This window comes from Giraffa tippelskirchi, chromosome 1, assembly GCF_054371585.1.
Source record: "Giraffa tippelskirchi isolate mGirTip1 chromosome 1, T2T-mGirTip1v1.2.pri, whole genome shotgun sequence".
Classification (NCBI taxonomy): Eukaryota; Metazoa; Chordata; class Mammalia; order Artiodactyla; family Giraffidae; genus Giraffa; species Giraffa tippelskirchi.
In genome coordinates, this window is record NC_137275.1 from 198,408,608 (window position 1) to 198,426,870 (window position 18,263).

Genomic DNA, 18,263 nt, shown 5'->3' on the forward strand with positions numbered 1-18,263 from the left:
TTTTGCTGGCTTTCTGTGTTTTGCTGGTATCATCTCTGGCCCTTTATTCACTCAGTCTGAAGAAGCCAGCTGCTGGATTTGGAGCTGTCTTGTGGAGAGGCTTATGTGGCAAGGAGCTGAGGGCCCCTTTGACCAATAGCCAGTGGGAAGCTAAGTCCTGCCAACGACCCCCTGAGTCACCTTGGCAGCCGATCCTTCACCAGGCGAGCCTTGAGATAAGACTGCAGCTCTTGCTGACACTTTGAGTGGAGACTGAAGAGATCCTGAGGTTGAGCCAGGCCCGAATTTGTGACTTTTAGGAACTGTGAGATGATAAATGTTGTGGTCTCAAGCCACTAACTTTGGCTACTCTTGGAGAAACTGCCTGGTACGGTCTTGCCTTGGTGCTTTGCCCTGATTGTTCCCACTGTCTGGATGTTCAACCCCTTCACCTCCTTTCATTCTTTTTTCAAATGTCACCTTCTCCCTGAGAAGCAATTAAAAATGACAACTGTAACCCCTAGTAATCCCCATATCTCTTACCTGAATATACTATTTCTTTTCTCTGTTGCATTTATCACAGCACACTCTTTTATTCACTTTTAAAAAAAACTATGCTTGCTTGGGTAATTAGGCAAGGAAAAGAAATAAAAGACATCCAGATAGGAAAGGAAGAAGTAAAACTTTATTTGCAGATGACATAGGTATACAAAAAATCCTAAGAAAACCACTTAAAAACTTAAAACGAATAAATGAGTTCAGTGAGGTTACATGATACAAGATTAATATATAAAAATTGTTGTATTGAATAATACAAACCATTACATTAAGAAAACAATTCTATATATAAGAACATCAAAAAGAACAAAATATTTAGGCATGATTAACAAAGAAGTGCAAGACTTGTACATTGAAACTAGAAAACATCACTGAAAGGAATTAAACGCAAAGGCATCTGTCTCTGTGTGTTAGAATATTTAACATTGTTAAGATGGCAGTAATCCCCAAATTGATCTACAGGCTCAACATAAACTCTATCAGAATCTCAGCAGCTTTTTTTTTTCCAGCAGAAATTGACCAGCTGATTCTAAAATTCATATGAAAATTCAAGGTATCCAGAATAACCAAAATAATTTTTAAAAAGAAGAAATAGAATTGAGAATATATAAATAAACTCTTATATTTGTGTTCAGTTGATTTTCAACAAGGATACCAAAGCAATTCAATAATGCAAGAAAAATGTTTTTAGCAAGTTATGCTGGGGCAGCTGGATATCCACATATGGAAGAATGAAGTTGGACCCTTACCTTATGTGAGATACAAATGAACTCAAACTTCTTCACAGACCTACATGTAAATGCTACAACTACAAAACCTTTAGGACTGCCCAGTAGCTCAAGTGGTAAAGAATCTGCCTAAGATGCAGAACACCAGGGTTCAATCCCTGGGTCAGGAAGATCCAGGGTTCAGTCCCTGAGTCAGGAAGATCCTCTGGAGAAGGGATTGGCAATCCACTCTAGTATTCTTGCCTGGAGAATTCTATGGACAAAGAAGCCTGGCTCCAGTATTCTTGCCTGGCGAATTCCATGGACATAGAAGCCTGGTGGGCTATAGTTCGTGGGGTCGCAAAGAGTCAGACTCGACTGAGTGACTAACACACACACACAAAACCTTTAGAAGAAAACATAGCAGTTAATCTTTACGACCTTGCATTAGGCGAAGTTTTTTATATATGACAACAAAAGCATAAACACCAAAAGAAAATACAGATGAATTAAACTATCAAAATCGAAAAACTTTTGTGCTGTAAATGGTACCATCCAGAAATTGAAAAGACAATTCACAGACTGGGAGGAAATATTTGCAAGTCATATGTTTAATGAGGGTTCAGTATTTACATATATAAAGAACACTTACAACTCAGCAACAAAAAGATAAACAACCCAATTAAAAAATAGGCAAAGGGTTTGAATAGCTGTTTCTCTAAAGAAGATATACAAATGGCCAAAAAGCACTGGAAGATGCTCAATGTCAGCAGTCATTAGAGAAACACAAATTAAAATCCAGATGAGTGACTACTTCATACCCACTAAGATGGCTATAATAAAAAAAGGAAAATAATAACATTGGTGAGGATGTGGAGAAATAGAAACCTTTATACATTGCTGGTGGAAATGTAAAATAGTGCTGTCATTGGAAAACAGTTTGGTGGTTTCTCACAAAGTTAAACATAGGATTACCAATTTCATATCTTAGTATATACACAAAATGACTAAAAATAAACTCAAAGAAGTGCTTGTACCGGGATTTTCATAGCAGCACTCTTTGTGGCAATCAAAAGATCAATTAACTGATGAATTAATAAATAAAATGTGGTATACCCATACAATTGAATGTCATTTTGCAATTAAAGAAATTAATTCATACCATAATGTGGATGAACTTTGAAAACATTATGCTAAGTGAAAAAAGCCAGTCACATGTTGTATGATTTCATTTATATGAAATGTACAGAATAGGCAAATCTGTAGAGACAGAAAGTAGATTAGTGGTTGCCAGAGGCCGAGGTGGGGGTTGGGGAAATGGAATGGGAAGTGACAGCTGATGTACATGTGGTTTCTTTTGGGGTGATAAAATGATGCTTGTACAACTTCAAATGTATTAAAAACCATGGAATTGTACACTTTAAAAGGACAAGCTTTCTGGTATGTGAGTTATACCTTAATAAAGCTGTTAAAAGTGAATTATGCTTGTTGTTTATTGACTGTCTCTTCCACCTGGAGTATAAATAAAATGAGGGCAGAAGTCCTTGACTATTTTGCTCTCTGATGTATTATCAAACAATTAGAAAAGGGACTGGTGCTCAGTAAGTATTTACTGTATGTATGAATGTAGGAATGTTTTTTGTTGACTTTCTGATTTCTAAAAAATGTAAGTACCCTTGCATTGGGCAATGCGTTATAAACTGACGTGTAATGGAATTAATTTGCTACCTTCCTTATATGAAACTTGGATCAGAGATAGTGGAGCAAATCAGAGAACTGGAGGAAGCCTGGCTTCAACGGGACAGGAAGCAGGACGCAGTGTGATGATGAGAGCTGGCCTGGTTCTAAGGGAACAGCAGCCTCTGCCATCTTGTATCAGCAGATACAGACTGGTGACCTAGGAGCTAAATATGGCCTCAGATGTGTTTTCAAGTCTCCCGGAAGTACTTTCGACATCTGCGTGTGAATTCTAGAAAAGTGCCCTGCCCTCCAGCTACACCACTTTCGCTCACCCTGATACTAAGGTATAGGACTTGGTGGGAGAAGCTTGGCTGGGTATTGGCCTCCTTGTACACCCTCATGGTTGTCCTTGAAAAGTGGATAAGATGTCCAACCTTATACAGTGGCCCTGTGCATTAAAAAAAATCTTGTATTGGTTTTAATATCCAAGTGAACACAGCTTATATGAGAGGTGATCTCAGGAAACGCCAATGAAGTAGGGAGGTGAGAAAGGGAAAGGATAGGAGACAATTAAGAGTCAGTGACCAAGCTAGTTAGGGGTGGTGCTTACTCCTGGAGGAAGTCTGGGAAGCACTGGGGGATGTGGACTTCATAGTTATCCCAGCCTGGGTTGAGGAAGCCGGGGTCTTGATATACCCAGTCCTAGCGGTTGCAGCTGCTCTGCAGGCTGTTAATTCTCTGACAGTTCCGGTTTCTGCATGTGGGCATAAGGCCTTCCAGTGCTTCAGAGAAGCAGCTCCTGGCAGCTGGAAGTCAGCCTGCACACACAGAAGTGATAAAGGCCCAGGATCTGGGCAAGGTACCCGTTGTTTCTTTTTGATTGCCAACATTTTAGAAGCAGCAAGCTTTTTTTAAAAAATGTGAATTTCTGGCTTCTGGAGGAAAAAATGTGAAGATCTGGCAAAAGTGGGCTGACATTCCTACTTGGCAACTTCTAGCTGGCCATGCACCCCATAGCAGGATCCTGTGTTCTAACCATCATGGCCCCTTCCAGGCTGCTGTGCTCACTCTCAGCTCCTACGTGGCCCTAGGGGGCACTGGCATTTGTGATTCTTGTACAACTCCTGGCTCAAAGCGTAACTAGTGACGGCTGAACTGGTGCGCCCTGTGAAAAGTGGCATAAAGAAAAATAAGGTATAGGCGGATTTTTTTCCCCCTATTTTCCCCCAAAGAGCAATGACCTGCACATATTCGACTTGTGGTGAAAGTGCTGAAATCTGTTGCCGGTAGTTTCATATATGTAGCTCCTGCTGCACCACTCCTCCAGATCTAGGAGGGGCCGGGGCTTTGATTGGGGGCCTCTTCACGCATGACCGGTCCTCGGACTCGCATGACCAAGCCTGAGATCTGGAGGACTCAACAGGCCAGCCCTTGTGTGTAGCCTCTGGTCTGGGCCTGGCCCGGGTCCAAGGCTTGGTGGTGCTCCTCTGTTGGAGAAAGCTGCTGACGCTGCGTGACCTGGGGCCCACTCTCTGCAGAGCTCAAGCCAAGCAGGGGTCCTTGTACCAGATTTGTGGAGAGCAGTGCCTATTAGTAACCAATTGAGCATCACAATAATCAGTTGCCGTGGAAAGCAGTGAGAACAGATCGTTTTCATAGACACTACCCACCCCTGCCTCCCCCCCACATGTAGAGCAGGCTACCATGAAGGAACCATGTTAGAAAAGTTGTTTCAGAGCCAGTGTTTTAACTTAGTATCTGCAAATACAGAAAATCTGACCTCCAGTCTCTACCTCTGCAGCCCTCTCTTAGGTTACATAGCAGTTCTGTAAGGCTGGTTCTTTTCCTTGAGCATCTCTCCCCATCTCTGCCTGGCCTCTCCAGCATGTCAATTTCAGAGGAGTGGGGATTCTTATACAGCACATGTCCTCAGAAGAAGAGAGCCTGGCAGAAGCTCTGTCACCATTTTAGATCTGGCCTTGGGAGTCATGTGAAATCATTTTCACCTGCTCTACCAGTGGCAGTAGTCACACAGGCCTGCCAGGCTCAAGGGGAGGGGATGTGGACACCATCTCTTGCTGACAGAGTGGGAGATCCTAGAAGAGCCCATGGGAGGGGAATTAGTGTTGCTGCTACCTTTCGCAAGTGTAATCTGCTACAGTCTCCTAATCAGGCCCTGGGCTATGGGGTGGGATGCAAACCTAGAGATTCTGGAAACTCTGGGGTTCTTGTGGGGCTTTTGGCATCATTAGTCACTGGAAGTAGTGAGCCAAAATGAGACCACTGTTTGTGGTTGCTCCCTGCGTTCCTGGGTGGCGCGGTGGTGTTTGGGGTTTGGGTGAGCCAGCTGTGTGTTCTGTCCCCAGAGATTGTGAAGTGAATTGAATGAAAGAAATGTCAAATTCTAGTCAATATTCATTAACTTTCTGAGGTTTACTAGGTGATAGGCCTGCTCGTAACATTTGCAGGGCTGTAAGACAGAGTATCAGATCTAATCCCTTGAATCTATTCGTCAACTATGGACAAACTATGGATGGAGGTTCCTAACATTGTACAGGAGGCAGTGAACAAAACTGTCCCAAAGAAAAAGAAATGCAAGAAGGCAAAACGGTTGTCTGAGGAGGCTTTATAAATAGCTGAGGAAAGAAAAGAAGTGAAAGGAAAGGGAGAAAGGGAAAGATACACCCAACTGAACGCAGAGTTACAGAGAATAGCGAGGAGAGATAAGAAGGCCTTCTTAAATGAATGATGCAAAGAAATAGGGGAAAACAATAGAATGGGAAAGACTAGAGATCTCTTCAAGAAAACTGGAGATATCAAGGGAACATTTCATGCAAGGATGGGCATGATAAAGTACAGAAACAGTTAGGACCTAACAGAAGAAGATTAAGATTAAGAAGAGGTGGCAAGAATCACAGAAGTACTATACAAAAAAGAGCTTAATGACCCAGAAAACTGTGATGGTGTGGTCACTCACCTAGAGCCAGACATCCTGAAATGTGAAGTCAAGTGGGCCTTAGGAAGCATTATTATGAACAAAGCTAGTGGAAATAATGGAATTCCAGTTGAGTTATTTCAAATCCTAAAATATGATGCTGTTAAAGTGCTGCACTCAATATGTCAGCAAGTTTGGTAAACTCACCAGTGGCCGCAGGACTGGAAAAGGTCAGTTTTTATTACAATTCCAAAGAAGGATAATGCCAAAGAATGTTCAAATCACTGTACAATTGCACTCATTTCACATGCTAGCAAGGTTATGCTCAAAATCCTTTAAGCTAAGCTTCAACGGTACAAGAACTGAGAAATTCCATATGTTCAAGCTGGCTTTCAAAGGGGTAGAGAAACCAGAGATCAAATTGCCAACATTCATTGGATCATGGAGAAAGCAAGGGAGTTCCAGAAAAACATCTAATTCTGCTTCATTGACTATGTTAAAGCCCTTGACTGTGTGGCTCACAACAAACTGTGAAAAATTCTTAGGTGGGAGTACCAGACCACCTTACCTGTCTCCTGAGAAACCTGTATGCAGGCCAAGAAGCAACAGTTAGAACCAGACTTGGAACAATGGACTGGTTCCAAATTGGGAAAGGAGTACGACAAAGCTGTGTATTGTCACCCTGCTTATTTAACTTCTATGCAGATTACATCATGCTAAATGCCAAACTGGATGAAGCTCAAGCTGGAATCAAGATTGCCAGGAGAAATATCATCAACCTCAGATTTGCAGATGACACCACTCTAATGGCAGAAAGTGAATAAGAACTCAAGAGCCTCTTGATGAGGGTGAAAGAGGAGAGTGAAAAAGCTCGCTTAAAACTCAACATTCAAGAAACAAAGCTCATGGCATCCAGCCCCATCACTTCATGGCAAATAGAAGGGGAAAAAAGTAGAAGCAGTGACAGAGTTTATTTTCTTGGGTTTCAAAATCACTGTGGATGGTGACTGGAGCCATGAAATTAAAAGATGTTTGATCTTTGGAAGGAAAGCTATGACAAACCTGGACAGTATACTAAAAAGCAAAGACATCACTGCTGACGAAGGTCTGTATAGTCAAAACTATAGTTTTTCCAGTTTTTCTAAAACTATGGATGTGAGAGTTGGAACATAAAGAAGGCTGAGCACTGAAAAATTGATACTTTTGAATTGTAGTGTTGGAGAAGACTCTTGAGAGTCCCTTGGACTGCAAGGAGATCAAAGCAGTCAGTCCTAAAGGAAATCAAGGCTGAATATTCATTGGAAGGACTGATGCGGAAGCCGAAGCTCCAACACTTTGGCCACCTGATGGGAAGAGCTGACTCATTGGAAAAGACCCTGATGCTTGGGAAGATTGAAGACAAAAGGAGAAGGGGGTGGCAGAGGATGAGATAGTTAGATAGCAGCACTGATTCAGTGCACATGGATTTGAGCAAACTCTGGGAGATAGCGGAGGACAGAGGAGCCTGGCATGGTACAGTCCATGGGGTCAAGAAGAGTAGCACAGAACTTAGCAACTTGAAAACAACAACAGCAAAGCCAGATATACACTTGGAGACCTACCTACCAGATATTTAAATATTTACAGTTTATAAATACATACATTGTTTAACTAAACACTTATTACATACATTATTTAATTAAATAGACAAACCTAGACAGTGTATTGAAAAGCAGAGACATTACTCCTCCAACAAAGGTTCGTATAGTCAAGGCTATGGTCTTCCAAGTGGTGACATACTGTTGTGTGAGCTAGACCGTAAATAAGACAGAGTGCCAAAGAATTGATGCCTTTGAACTATGGTGCTGGAGAAGACTCCTGTAAGTCCCTTGGACAGTAAGGAGATCAAACCAGTCAATCTTAAGGGAGATTAACCTTGACTATTCACTGGAAGGACTGATGCTGAAGCTGTGAAGCTCCTGTCTTTTGGTCATCTGATGTGAACAGAGGACTCATTATAAAAGTCCCTGATGCTGGGAAAGATTGAGGGCAGAGGAGAAGAGGGCGTCAGAGGATGAGATGGCTGGATGGCATCACCGATTCAATGAACATAAACTTGGGCAAACTCTGGGAGATGGTGAGGGACAACGAGGCCTGGCATGCTGCAGCCCATGGGGTCACAGAGTTGGATACAACTGGGAGACTGAACAACAACAACAATCCTGCCATCCTGGTTAATACCCTTTACAACAAGATTTGAATTATAATTTCTTGGATTCCTGGTATTTCTTTGGTAGGAAGGGCCAGTCCTCAGCCCCTACCCAAATCTGCCTGCTTCACACCCCAGCTCTGTACCACGCTCCCAGGGCTTTGAACGTATGAGTGCAAACACCCCAGCCAGAACATCCATGTTCCATCTGCACACCCTGCAAACAGCCACCACTTAGTCAGTTCTTGGGCCTAAAGTATACACTCCAGAGCACAGGCCTTCGTGGGAGGTGGGTCAGGGAAAGAGGCCCCACGAGGCTTGCAAACAGGACTGGGGTCCCTTGGGTAGGGAAACCTGGGTCCCAGCTACTGAGAGGGTGGTCTTCTCACTGCATGGGGATGGGGGCAGAAAGATAGTGACCAGAGAGGGACCTTATGGGTTCTCTGAAGTGTGCTGGAGGCCATGGACAGGGGCCTTTCTTTCCCAGGTCCAAGACCCACCTGGTGTTGGTATTGGTGTTGGTGTTGGACCCACCTGGCTGCCAGTGTGCTACTTCTGACAACTGGGGGCTCTCTCTTCGGATGGATTTGGATAGATTCCCACAGGTAGGTTGAATATAACATTGTATGTCTTCAGCACCTATGAAGATGATACATAGATACATAGTTTGTTATTTTTAGTTCCATTAATTAGGGAAATTAGAAATTATAGGGACTCTAGGACAGACGATAGTACCTGTGATTGTCCAAAGCTTTCTTCAGAGCCTCCTCGTAATGATAACCGCCTCTTTCCTAAGACTGTGTCAGTCCTGACCGTAAGCTTAAGAGGCAGTTGCCATTATTTTCCTCATTGTATGAGAAAAAGGGGGCTCAGAGAGGTTAAGCAACGTGCCCAAGATCACATAGCTAGTGAGTAGCAATTTCAGGATTTGAACTCTAGCAGCTTCCCTGGTGGCTCAAATGGTAAAAAGTCTGCCTGTAATGTGGGAGACTGGGGTTCAATCTCTGGGTCGGGAAGCTCCTCTGGAGAAGGGAATGGCAACCCACTCCAGTATTCTTGCCTGGAGAATCTCATGGACAGAGGAGCCTGGAGGGCTGCAGTCCATGGAGTCGCAAAGTCGGACACTTCCAAAGCACGTGATCTTCAATATTACACTTGAGGAGACTTTGATATGATCAACAGTTGTTTTCCCCCTAGTTATTGAGTGATAAGTTCCTGGAGCCTCTTCATCTGGGTACCAGGATATCTCTGGATTCAGGAAGCCAGCCACCAACTAGTTTTCCTGTGCACTCTGTCTGAAACTTGCATGCAGGCCTTCCCTTAGGCTGGGCCTTTCGTGAGAAGAAGCTGCAGAGTTGAACCAGACTGCACAATGCTTCTGTGATATGGAAATATGCCAGCTAAAGAGGGGAAGGAATTTTTTCTGTTTGGTTCTCTGCCAAACCAATTCAAGACATACATAAAATTTAAGTCTTTGATTCCCCTTATTTTTGTTTCCCCTCTGCATTTGGCTTTCCCATGAGTGGCCTCTCATTCCCTTACTATTATCTTTGATTGAATTATGAAACCGGAAGAATTTGCAGAACTAAGCCAGAGTAAATGGGTCTTGCTAATCCTGTGGTTAGAAGGTCAAATCAGCAAACACTTGGGTGTGAAGTGTCCAGGGCCAATTTCATTATGGCCCCGACTTGTAAAACCTGGGTGAGGAAAATTGTATTAATAACCAGAAAAGGATACCTTCAGTGCTTTTCCAGTTTCACTTATCCCAGCCTACTCTAGAGCACACTGCAGAAATTCAACTCCCTAAGAAAGTCATCTACCTTTCTGACCCAGCTTTCTCATCTGGAAACATTATTCTTTATTAAATCTCACAAATATTCTTGGGGTATTAGCAAGGCAGAAGCTCTGCCTCCAAAGAACAAAGTTCCCAGGCCATACATTATTTTGTTTTTACTTGGAAAGTCTATGACTGCAAGACTGGGAATTATTGGATACCATATGGGATTACTGGGCTTCCCAGGTGATGTTAGTGGTAAAGAACCCACCTGCCAATGCAGGAGACACAAGAGACACAGGTTCGATCCCTGGGTTGGGAAGATCCCCTGGAGAAGGGCATGGCAACCCACTCCAGTATTCTTGCCTGGAGAATCCCATGGACAGAAGAGCCTGGCAGGCTACAGTCCATGGGGTTGCAAAGAATTGGACACAACTGCAGTTGACTTAGCACAGCACAGCACATAAAGAGAAGAATCAAAGAAAAGTCTCCATGGTAGATTGAAGAATTGTTTCCATTGTTTTTTTACCCCTCCCTGAATTTATGTCCTCTTTCTTCTGACTAGATGTGGAGAATATTTTCCTGCCTCAAATGACGTTGTGTTTGGCCGTATGATTTGATTGGGCAGTGGGATTTTAGTGAATGTGATGCAAACAAAAAATTGAAATGTATTTGTGTGATTAGGTCTGTCCTCTTGTACTTCGGTGGTCACCATGAGAATGTGGCCTACTTCCTGTTCATCCACAAAGAAAAGGAGATGTAGGGAGCAGACCCACACCAAACCTGCAGCCAGGAGTCAGGTTCAGCACAGAGCCCACCCGCAGGTGTGTGAGCCAGAGGAATATGAATGCTTACTGGTGAAGCCACTGGTTTGGAGTACTTTGTTTGGCAACAATATTATTGCAAGCTAACAGTTTGTATTAGTCAGGATTCTTGAGAGATACAGAACTAACAGGATATATACATAGATAACTAGGAGATATGTTATGAGGGATTGATTCAAGTGATCACGGAGACTGAGATCTGCTGTCTGAAAGCGAAAGGCCCAGGAAAGGGGTCTGAATCGAAGGGCCTGAGAATCAGGAGACCCATGTCTGAAGGCAGGAGAAGAAGGACGTCCTAGCTCAGACAGAGAGGAATTTCATCCTTCCTCTGCCTTTTTGCTCTGTGTGGGCCAATGGACTGAGTGATGCCCATCCACACTGGTGAGGGCAGTGTTCTTTTCTCAGTCTACAGATTCAAGCACTAATCTCTCCTGGAAACACCCTCACAGACACACACAGAAATCAGGTTATTACCAACTATCTGAGTATTCCTTAACCCAGTCAAGTTGACACATAAAATTAACCATCACACAGTCCATTAGAGACTAGTAAAATTCATATCCTTTATTCTGTTAACACAACTCAGGAGAGCATGGATGCCCACACCACAGCTCCATTATGTGGCTTTGAGGAGTCTCTAATCGACCAAGTAGACCTACAGTGGGGCTCTTCTTGCAGAAACTCAAATGATGAGATCTGATACTATATAATTTAAGGAAAACTTTTAGGACTGAACAATGACCATCTAAGAAAGTTGGCCTGGCCGGGAGAGGAGGGAGTGAAATGTAGCGGTCATGAACAGGGCTGTGAAGTTTACGGCTGAGGTAAAATCATGAAATAAATACTGAGAGAAAAGGAACATTGTATGTATATTCTCCAGGACTACATTTCTTAAGGAGGTGAGTGAATGGTTTGAGTGTGTGTGTATGCCAGGCTGTTTTTCTTGATTCTTTTCCTCTCTGGCTGCGGATTTATTAGAAAGGATCCCTCCTTTGTAAACTGGTATTTGAATGACTTCCTGAAGCTACCCTTGGAGCTGACAATACATTTGGCCTCTGTGCCTGGGCCTCTATTTTCTCTTTTCGCATTCACTCTCTGAGTGATCCCATTCAGTCCTATGGCTGTAGATCCCATCTTGATCCAGATGAATTAAAAATATATCTATCTCCAGCCAGTACTCCCCCTTGAAGTCCAATCTCTTCTATACACCTGTCAACTAGAGGGCTTCACTGACCATAGTTACCACCCAGAACATGTCCCACATTAAACTGATATTCACCCCTTAAATAATCTCTGCCCATCCTTCCATCTTCAGTTCAGTTCAGTTCAGTCACTCAGTCGTGTCTGACTCTTTGCGACCCCATGAATTGCAGCACGCCAGGCCTCCCTGTCCATCACCAACTCCCGAAGTTTATCCAAACTCATGTCCATTGAGTTGGTGATGCCATCCAACCATCTTATCCTCTATCGTCCCCTTCTCCTGCCCCCAGTCCTTCCCAGCATCAGGGTCTTTTCCAATGAGTCAACTCTTTGCATGAGGTGGCCAAAGTATTGGAGTTTCAGCATCAACATCAGTCCTTCAAATGAACACCCAGGACTGATTTCCTTTAGGATGGACTGGTTGGATCTCCTTGCAGTTCAAGGGACCCTCAAGAGTCTTTTCCAACACCACAGTTCAAAAGCATCAATTCTTCGGCGCTCAGCTTTCTTTATAGTCCAACTCTCACATCCATACTGGGGCATGACTACTGGAAAAACCATAGCCTTGACTAGACAGACCTTTGTTGGCAAAGTAATGTCTCTGCTTTTTAATATGCTATCTAGTTTGGTCATAACTTTCCTTCCAAGGAGCAAGCGTCTTTTAATTTCATTGCTGCAATCACCATCTGCAGTGATTTTGGAGCCCCCCCAAAATAAAGTCTGACACTGTTTCCACTGTTTCCCCATCTATTTCCCATGAAGTGATGGGACCAGATGCCATGACCTTAGTTTTCTGAAAGTTGAGCTTTAAGCCAACTTTTTCACTCTCCTCTTTCACTTTCATCAAGAGGCTCTTTAGTTCTTCTTCACTTTCTGCCATAAGGGTGGTGTCATCTGCATATCTGAGGTTATTGATATATATCCCAGCAATCTTGATTCCAACTTGTGCTTCTTTCATCCCAGCATTTCTCATGATGTACTCTGCATATAAGTTAAATAAGCAGGGTGACAATATACAGCCTTGACGAATAGAAATTCCATCTTTCTAACTGCTCAAGCCAAAACCAAGGAGATCAAACCAGACCATCCTAAAGGAAATCAGTCCTGAATATTCATTGGAAGGACTAATGCTGAAGTTGAAGCTCCAATACTTTGGTCACCTGATGCAAAGAACTGACTCATTAGAAAAGACCCTGATGCTGGGAAAGACTGAAGGCAGGAGAAGAAGGGGACGACAGAGGATGAGATGGTTGGATGGCATCACCAACTCAATGGACATGAGTTTGAGCAAGCTCTGGGAGTTGGTGATGGACAGCAAGGCCTGGAATGCTGCAGTCCATGGGGTCGCAAAGAGTCAGACATGAGTGAACGACTAAACTGAACTGCTCAAGCCAAAACCAAGAAGTCATTTTGACATCCCCCAGTTTTTCATTCCCTATTAGCAAATCATGTGGCCTCTGGTTAATATATGTCCATAAAGTAACCACTTCCCCTGCCACCAAGGCCACTGAACTGCCCCAGGCCACCACCTCTCCCTTGTAATTTTCAGTAGACTCCAAACTGATTTCTTCCTCCTAAGCCCTGGGCCTTTTTAGTTTGTTTTCAATGTGGTGGCCAGAATGATTCTGTTCGGATGTAAGTCAAATACGTTCATGGGGTTCTCAAGGGCAGGATGAGAAGGGTCAACAGAGGGTGAGATGGTTGGATGGCATCATCAACTCAATGGACATGAGTCTAAGCAAACTCTGGGAGACAATGAATGACAGGGAAGCCTGATGTGCTGTGGTCTCTGGAGTCACAAAGAGACACAACTGAGCAACTGAACAATAAGTACGTTATGCCTTTGCTTCCCATTTCACTCACAATAAAAGGCAAAGTCCCTGCTCTGAGAATACAGGGAGCCCATATCCCCTCTGCTTTCTGCTCTTCTGCTTTGCTCCTTCCTCATGTCACTCTGTCTGCTGAGTTCCTCATTTTTCCTTGAGTATGTCAAGCTTGTTCCTGTCTGAGTGTCTTCACACTTGCTGTTCCTGCTGTCCGGACCACTCTTCCTTCCTCAAGACTCAATTTAGCTTCCTTATATTTTTCAAGTCTTTACTCAAAAATCCTATTTTTGATTAAAAAGTGAGCAGAAGACCTGAATAGGCATTTTCCTGAAGAAGACATGCAGATGGCCAAAGGGCACAAGAAAAGATGCTCAACATGGTTGCTTATCAGAGACATGCAAATCTAAACCTCAATGAGGTATCACCTCACATCTACCAGAAGGGCCATTGTTAAAAAGAACACAGACAACAAATTTTGGCGAGGATGTGGAGAAAAGGGAGCACTCGCTCACTTTTGGTGGAAAGGTAAATTGGTATAGCCACTGTGGAAAACAGTATGGAGCTTCCTCAAAAGCCTAAAAATTAGAATTAGTGTATGACCCAGCAATTCCACTCCTGAGCATATATACAAAGAAAACAAAAGCACTAATTTGAAAAGATAAATGCACCCCAATGTTCATAGCACCATTATTTATAATAGCCAATATATAGAAGCAACCTGTGCCTAATAACAGATAAATGGATAAAGAAGGTGTTGTCAAAGGAATACTGCTGCTGCTGCTGCTAAGTCGCTTCAGTCGTGTCCGACTCTGTGCGACTCCATAGATGGCAGCTCACCAGGCTCCACCGTCCCTGGGATTCTCCAGGCAAGAATGCTGGAGTGGGTTGCCATTTCCTTCTCCAGTGCATGAAAGTGAAAAGTGAAAGTGAAGTCGCTCAGTCGTGTCCAACTCTTAGCGACCCCATGGGCTGTAGCCTACCAGGCTCCTCCATCCATGGGATTTTCTACTTAGCCATAAAAAAGAATTTAATTTTGCCATTTGCAACAACATGGATGGGCCTGGAGGATATTATGCTTAGTGAAATGTCAGACATAGAAAGACAAATACTGTATGATATCACTTATGTGTGAAATCTAAGACATGAACTATTGAATGTAACAAAGGAAAAACAGACTTACAGATAGAACAAACTGGTGGTTACTAGTGGCAAGAGGGAATGAAGGATGGGGGACAAGGTAGGGGTGGAGGAGTAAGAAATACAAACTACTATGTATAAATGCTACAAGGATATATTTGAAATACAGCCAATATTTTATAATAACTATAAATGGAGTGCGTGTGTGTGTGGGTCTCCCACATTGCAGGCAGATTCTTTACCATCTGAGCCACCAGGGTAGCCCATAAATGGAGAATAACCTTTAAAAATTGTGGATCACTCTGTTGTATACCTGAAACATATATTATTACAAGTCGACTATACCTACATAATAAATTTAAAAAGTAATCATACAGTGAGGAGGTACTCAATAAACACAAACAAATGAACGAGTTGGGTTGCTCAGGGAAATGATATTCCATTTGATGGTGCCCTTGCTTGTCACACTCTACCCCAGGCATGAATCCAGCCAGCACACACCACCTTCATCAGCATCACGTATGATGTTGACACTCCACTGACCACGTGCCAGGTTGTACATCCTTCTGAGGAAAACTTCTGAATTCATCTAGGCCTGGAGAATGTTTCCACTGTACTCTGGCCCCAAATCAGAGGGACTTAGGGCTGTCCTGCTAATCTGATCCTCCAAGGCTCCTGGGGAATTTGAAGTCCCAGGATAGCTTCGGGAAGATGGGCCCAGGGCTGGAAGATGACACCACGTGTCTATAAGGGCCCAGCTCCCTCTGTGCTGACCGAATCAGTGAAGGACCACCTGGTGATGCCTCCCAGAGGCTGCCTGGCGTGGGAAGGGATACCAGAGAGTGAAACGAGTTAAAGAAATGAATATGTTTAGATTTTTTTATAGCAACAATGTTTGATCAGAGTTGGAGTAGAATAAAACTAGCCCAAACAACTGGAGGGTCGTGGGTGGTCTCTGAACTTTGAGGGATGTAACTACATGTAATGGGGTGAAATTGAGCAAAGGAAAATGCTTTCACAGGGAAACTGATTATATGGGTTTATCCTTCCTTATATATTATATAAGGAAGTGGTAACCACCCCCCTGAAGTCATGCTGGGCTACTTTGGGCAAAGCGCCCACCAGACACACAGTGGAGGGGGTGGGGGCTGCCTTGTCCGCCTGCATGGCTTCCTCCATCCCCGCAAAGTCCCTAGAAGATTGCTGCGCCTTTTTCTTAAAGAACCTCAGTTTTAGACCAGGGTTGGGAAGTTTGATCTGAAAATGTATTTTAAGGAGATTGTGTGGGAACTTTTTAGCATTTCCTGAGTTTATAATCAAGAAATAGAAATGTTTCTCTTCTCTAAGAACAATCTAGAAGCATCTAGTGTAGCTGGGGAGACACTTACTGTGCTTAAAAACCAGCAAGGCTTCTGAAGACCAGGAGATTTCCCAGAGTGAGCCTCAGAACCTCAGGTGGAATTTGGGTTTTGAATTCCTCTTACGTGGACCTGAGTCTCATGAGGATCCTTGTTAGGAGTTTCTAGTTAGGTTAGGGGTAAGAATAGGCAACAGTGGGAAAGAAATGTGCCCTATATCAACATCCACGTGGGGATATGTGGTGGAGGGGGATTTTTCTTCTTCCCAACTTGTTCAAGAAAACAAAGGACTTGAAATGATAGCCCTCAAGCCAAATTCAGTCACAGCGTGTTTTGCTTGGCTAGTACAGGCTTTTTACAAAACTCTGAGCCAACATTTAAAAATCGGGAGATTTCACATAAATATCTGAAATTTTAGACTATCCTACCAGTTCAGAAGGCCCAGGAGCTCCAGTCTGCACCCACATCCAACACGGCAGCTGGCGGTCATGCTTCCCTCCGTGAGATCACAGCTCCGCAGCTAACATCAGACCTGCCAGGCGGGCCTCAGACTTTACCGTTTGCTGCTTTGTCTCAGGAGGGCTGGAATTTGCCACTCCTGAAATAAAATAATCTTTTATTTCAAGAAGCAAGCATGGGAATTTGAAAGTTAAAACAGTTGCCTCATAGCGCAAATAAATTGTCCAAAAGACCTGAGGCTGTAAAACCTGAGAGTAATGCTTCAGTCGAGTCCATGCAAGGATTAAAGCAAATAATTCCCTGTCCTGGGTTGGGTGATTAGAGAAGGGGCTCAAGCTGGAGATTCCTGTGCAAGGGATCTGATGGGCCTTCGCTCTCAGAAAGAGTGTGAGGTAAGCAGGAGGGGGTGGGAAGGAGCTCTGAGGTTGGGGGTCTCAGCCTGGCCCCCTGGGGGCTCTGGATCTTGTACTGTGCTGGTCCCACTGAGGCAGGAGGCACCCTTTCCCAGCCCTGTGTCAGTCAGTCATAGGGTGTCTGATGGTGGGGTAACACCCAGGGCTAGGGGGCTCGCATGCAGGGTGGAAAGGGGAAGGCTGTGAGCTCTGAGCAGAGGAGGGCTGGGGTCTGTGTGGGACATGACCTCCCACTGACAGTTATAAAATAGTGAATTTTTACTATAAGAGAATTAACAAACATAGGAAAGGTTTCCAAGTGGTGCAGTGGTAAAGAATCTGTCTGCCAATGCAGGAGACGCAGGTTCAATCCCTGAGTCGAGAAGATCCCCTGGAGAAGAAAATGGCAACACATTTCAGTATTCCAGCCATGGACAGAGGAGCCTGGCAGGCTACAGTCCATAGGGTCTCAAAGAGTCGGACATGACTGAGCGACTGAGCACACACACAAGGAAAAATCATTGCTTAGGCTTCCCTGGTGGCTCAAACGATAAAGAATCTACCTGCAATGCAGGAGACCCAGGTTTGATCCCTGGGTCAGGAAGATTCCCTGGAGAAGGGAATAACCCACTCCAGTATTCTTGCCTGGAGAATTCCATGGCCACAGGAGCCTGGTAGGCTACAGTCCATGGGGTCGCAAAGAGTTGGACACAACTGATCAACTACACTACCACTACTGCTACCCCACAACTTACAGATAATAATTGATCACATTTATACAGTGAATATCCTTCCCTTTTCCTTTTAACTCTAAGTTAAAATAACTTGGACCCCTATCCCCCTAAATTGTGGGGAGTCCAGTGCCCTTCCCAGTATTTCTGAGCATTCTGCAGAGCAGGAAAGGGGGCACATCATTGGCCAAAGGCCTCCTCTGCTGGGCTCTGAAATCCATTACAGTGGTTGCCCCAAGGCCCCTTCCACCAGCCTCCTGCACTTCTCTTCTCTCTCCAGGCATTTTCCCTAATGAAATCCGTGCCTATTTCATCCCATCTCAGCATCTGCCTCTCAGACCTGCACTTAATTCTCCTAGGGCTAACTGTTGCTCCTATGCCATGCGTGGCTATCTCTGGCCATCCTGGCCTCGGCCCCAGCATTCTGGGTGCAGGAGTGGAGTGGCCACAGGGAAAAAAGAAAGCAGAGAGAGGGCCCAAAGACTCATTTGGCCCCTTGACAACTTTTCCCTGGT

At 44.0% G+C, this 18,263-nt stretch overlaps 1 long non-coding RNA gene across 1 annotated transcript; it reads right to left on the reverse strand.

Moving 5' to 3' along the window:
- Positions 1-1,839: 1,839 nt before the first annotated feature.
- On the reverse strand, positions 1,840-17,280 carry LOC145538766 (uncharacterized). Its single transcript, XR_014077231.1, has 4 exons — positions 16,595-17,280; positions 8,582-8,686; positions 4,166-4,511; positions 1,840-4,089 (listed from the first exon to the last, which is right to left on the reverse strand). It is a non-coding gene; the product is annotated as an uncharacterized LOC145538766 (long non-coding RNA).
- Positions 17,281-18,263: the final 983 nt, after the last annotated feature.